At 44.2% G+C, this 4629-nt stretch overlaps 1 non-coding gene across 1 annotated transcript; it reads left to right on the top strand.

The window, feature by feature from the left end:
* Positions 1 to 361: 361 nt before the first annotated feature.
* On the top strand, positions 362 to 434 carry trnav-uac (transfer RNA valine (anticodon UAC)). The gene has a single exon. It is a non-coding gene; the product is annotated as a tRNA-Val (tRNA).
* Positions 435 to 4629: the final 4195 nt, after the last annotated feature.

Below are 4629 nucleotides of genomic sequence, written 5' to 3'. Positions count from 1 at the left end.
GTCGCTTAATAATTGCTGTAATCACCATGAATACCAATACTCTCTGTGATAGACCGAGATTACAGACTATCTGGCTTCTCCTGCACTTTGCCGGGCATGTGTTTGGGGTTTAACATTGTAAACTGGGTGAGTTCGCTGATCGCGGGGAGACGGTAGGAGCCTCTGTGGCCCCACTGTGAGGATGTGGAAATGAACACCGTGGCTGGGTGATCCGTGACATTTCTGTAAAGGGCAGCGGAGGAGAAGGATTGAGAACTCTCAGTGTGGGACAGAATTAGTTTCAGGAGAGCCAACACATTCCCGATCAGCACAGAGGGAGCTCACTGGTCAGCTCCTCGCTGAGGGAGCTGTTATGCAAGAGGTTTCTGTAGTGTAGTGGTTATCACGTTTGCTTTACACGCAATAGGTCCCAAGTTCAATCCCAGGCAGAAACATTATTTTTAAACTTGCTGTGGATGAACAATCGGAGGCGAGTTTCGTCTCCCTGCAAATGCTGCCTGACCTGCTGAGATTTCCAGCATTTGCTGTTTTTATTTGCTATTTATTCTCCTGGCAAAAGGGCTCCCTTATTCATTAATTGCTCTTTATTTCACCAATAAATAGATAACTTTGAGTGAGAGAAAACGGATCCACGGGGACCTTTTGCGTGTGAGGCCAAAGTGATATCCGCTACACTGCAGCCCATCAAAGGGCGAGAAACCACTGAATATAAAGGATGAGCTGACAAATATCAGGGGCAGTGCAGTCTGGTCAATGTCAAACCCTCCTTTCTTATTCAGCAGTGGCATGAACGGGAGTCAGACGCCACAAAGTTTAATTAAAGACACAAATACAAGTAACACTTGCAAATTTTTTAGTGTAAAATTCTTTCACTTTATTTGAAATGCTACTGCGTTAAATCTGAAAATACACACGGTGGGATTTTATCTTCACTACTGATTGTATTTTCTATGCATGGTAGGAATAATCGGTGCTGATGAATTTGATAAAATTTGCACCAGATTCCTGGTGTCATCGGCAATGAACACTTTGAACCAGAAAGCTAAAAAACAGTGAGTAAAATGGGTTAACATACATAAAACATATGAAATAGGAGCAGGAGTGGGCCATACGGACCTCGATCCTGCTCCGCCATTTGATACGATCATGGCTGATCTGATCATGGACTCAGTTCCACTTCCCTGGTCGCTCCCCAAAGCACAAGCCAAATGATTGAAGTATGGGGTGTCCCTGAGTTAGCATTTGTTTGATTGTGCAAAAGAAGGTGAAGGGTTAATTAATGATGATTTCCTGTGAAAGCAAGAGAAAAGTTTTCGAACAAACCATCCGGTGACTGTCAGGTGAGCGCTGCTTGTGATACCTGGTGGGAATGGTCTGGGATTTTAAAGTCCCTTGTATTGCAGAACCCTCATATAGACGAACATCCATTAACTACTGTGTAGACCTTGTGGTGCAACGGTAGTGCGCCTGACTCTAAATCAACGAGTTGCGTGTTTAAATCATGTCGTGGTCACTGTTCATTTAGCAATTGCTGTTTCACAAAATCCAGTCCCTTGCTGCAATGTCTGTGTCACTGGTTAGTAGTGGTCGGGTTGGGGACAGCATCAAAGAAGAAAGAAGGGATGTGTGCAGTGGTGGTACAGCAGTTATCATGGGTAATTTTATCTACATCGTGATTGAGCTAAACACATGGTAGTGATGTGTTGGAGGAGGATTTCATGGAGTGTATTATGGATGGTTTTCTCAACCCAGAAGAGATCTGGCCATTCTTGACTGGGTGATGTGTAATGAGAAGGGACTAATTATCAATCTTGTTGTGCGAGGCCCCTTGGGGACGAGTAATATAACATGGTAGAATTCTTCATTAAGATGGAGAGTCTCACAGTTATTTCAGAAACTTGGGTCCTGAACTTAAGGAAAGGTAACTTTGACGGTATGAGGTGTGAATTGGCTAGAATAGACTGGCCAATGATACTTAAAAGGTTGATGGTGGATAGGCAATGGCAAACATTTAAAGATCACACGGGTGACTTCAGCAATTGCACAACGCTGTCTGGAGTAAAAATAGAACGGAGAACGTTGCTCAACCGTGGCTAACAAGGGAAATTAAGGATATTGTTGAAACCAAGGAAGAGGAAAATAAATTGGCCAGAAAAAGGAACAAACCTGAGAACCTGGAGAAATTTTGAATTCAACAGAGGAGGACTAAGGGTTTCATGAGGAGAGGGGAAATGGATTTTGAGAGGAAGCTTGCTTGGAACATAACAACAGACTGCAAAAGCTTCTGTAAACATGTGAAGAGAAAAAGATTAGTGAAGACAACTGCAGGTCCCTTGCAGTCGGATTCAGGTGAATTTATATTGGGGAACAAAGAAATAGCAGACCAATTGACCAAATACTTCAGTTCCGTCTGCACGAAGGAAGACACGAATAACCTTCCAAAAGTACTCGGGGACCGAGGGTCGAGTGAGAAGGAGTAACTGAAGGATATCCTTATGAGGTGGGAAATTGATGGGATTGAAGGATGATAAATTCCCGGGGCCTGATAGTCTGCATCCAAGAGTACTTAAGGAAGTCGCCCTAGAAATAGCGGATGCATTGGTGATCATTTTCCAACAGTGCATTGACTCGGGATCAGTTCCTATGGACAAGAGGGTAGCGAATGTATAACCACTTTTTAAGAAGGGAGGGAGAGAGAAAGCGGGTAATTATACACCGGTTAGCCTTAATCAGTCGTGGGGAAAATGTTGGAATCAATTATTAAGGAGGAAATAGCAACGCATTTGGAAAGCAGTGACAGGATCGGTCCAAGTCAGCATGGATTTATGAAAGGGAAATCATGCTTGACAAATCTTCTGGAAATTTGGAGGCTGTAACGAGTAGAGTGGACAAGGGAGAACCAGTGGATGTGGTATATTTGGACTTTCAAAAGGTTGTTGACAAGGGTCCGCACAAGAGATTGCTGTGCAAAATCAAAGCACATGGTATTGGGGGTAATATACTGACGTGGATAGAGAACTGGTTGGCAGACAGAAAGCAGAGAGTCGGGATAAAAGGGTCCTTTTCAGAATGGCAGGCAATGACTAGTGGAGTGCCGCAGGGCTCAGTGCTGGGACCCCAGCTCTTTACAATATACATCAATGATTTGGATGAAGGAATTGAGTGTAATATCTCCAGGTTTGCAGATGAAACAAAACTGGATGGCGGTGTGAGCTGTGAGGGGGACGCTAAGAGACAGCAGGGTGATTTAGACAGGTTAGGTGAGTGGGCAAATTCATGGCAGATGCAGTATAATGTGGATAAATGTGAGGTTATCCACTTTGAGGGCTAAAACGTGAAGACAGAATATTATCTGAATGGTGGCAGATTAGGAAAAGTGGAGGTGCAATGAGACCTGGGTGTCATGGTTCATCAGTAACTGAAAGTTGGCATACAGGTACAGCAGGCAGGAAAAAGGTAAATGGTATTTTGGCCTTCATAGCTAGGGGATTTGAGTATAGGAGCAAGGATTTCTTATTGCAGTTGTACAGGGCCTTGGTGAGGCCTCAACTGGAATATTGTTTTCAATTTTGGTCTCCTAATCTGAGGAAGGACGTTCTTGCTATTGAGGGAGTGGAGCGAAGGTTCACCAGACTGATTCCCGGGATGGCTGGACTGACATATGAGGAGAGACTGGATCAACTGGGCCTTTATACATTGGAGTTTAGAAGGATGAGAGGGGATCTCATCGAAACATATCAGATTCTGATGGGACAGGACTGGTTAGATGTGGATAGATTGTTCCCGATGCTGGGGAAGTTGGAGCAGGCTCGAGGTGCTAGATGGCCCACTCCTGTTCCTAATCCTTATGTTCTTATACCAATTGATTAACATTGAAACGAAATGTGACCTGACAGCCAGAAAGAAGTGTTGAGGCAGAAGGTTAAATGCTGCATCCTTTTCTGCAAAAAATTCCTTTCACAAACATTTCTGTGACCGAAACGACACAAAACAAAAATGTTCCTTTCAAAGTCAATAAACTCCCGTATTTCCGTGCCCCCTGAATCTCCTGAATTAGATGCCTCTAGATTTGCCGACTCAAATCATGTCCCTTTGCAATGTTCTGCTTCCACCCACACTATGAAATGCGCTACTAACTTATCGAATCATGGAATGGTTACAGCACGGAAGGCCATTAGGCCCGTCGAGACCGTATCGACTCTCAGCGTGTCCCACTCCCCCGCCCTTTCCCCGGAGCCCTGCAATTGTTTTTCCTTCAGACACTGATCCAACTCCCATCAGAAAGATAAGATTGCATCTGTCTCCACCGCCCTTTCAAGCCGTGCATCCCAGATCCTAACCACTCGCTCCTGTTCCTATGTGTAAAGTCTGGGAAACACGAGATCAATTCCTGCCACACTCACAGCCTTTCTAAATATAGCACCGTCATTCTATTCTCGTAAAACCAGCTCCTGAAGTATCGGCCAGCTGTGTAGGTTAAAGCTCTGGTTATGTTCCTAGCAGTATGTTAATTGCAATGTTTCTGTAGTGCAGTGGTTATCACGTTCGCCGAACACGCGAAAAATCCCCGGTTCGAAACCGGGTGGAAACATTTTCAACATTGTTCTATTATATATTAGAAAAAATTGA

This window comes from Pristiophorus japonicus, unplaced genomic scaffold (assembly GCF_044704955.1).
Source record: "Pristiophorus japonicus isolate sPriJap1 unplaced genomic scaffold, sPriJap1.hap1 HAP1_SCAFFOLD_79, whole genome shotgun sequence".
Taxonomy (NCBI): Eukaryota; Metazoa; Chordata; class Chondrichthyes; family Pristiophoridae; genus Pristiophorus; species Pristiophorus japonicus.
This window is presented reverse-complemented; position numbering and strand designations above follow the sequence as displayed.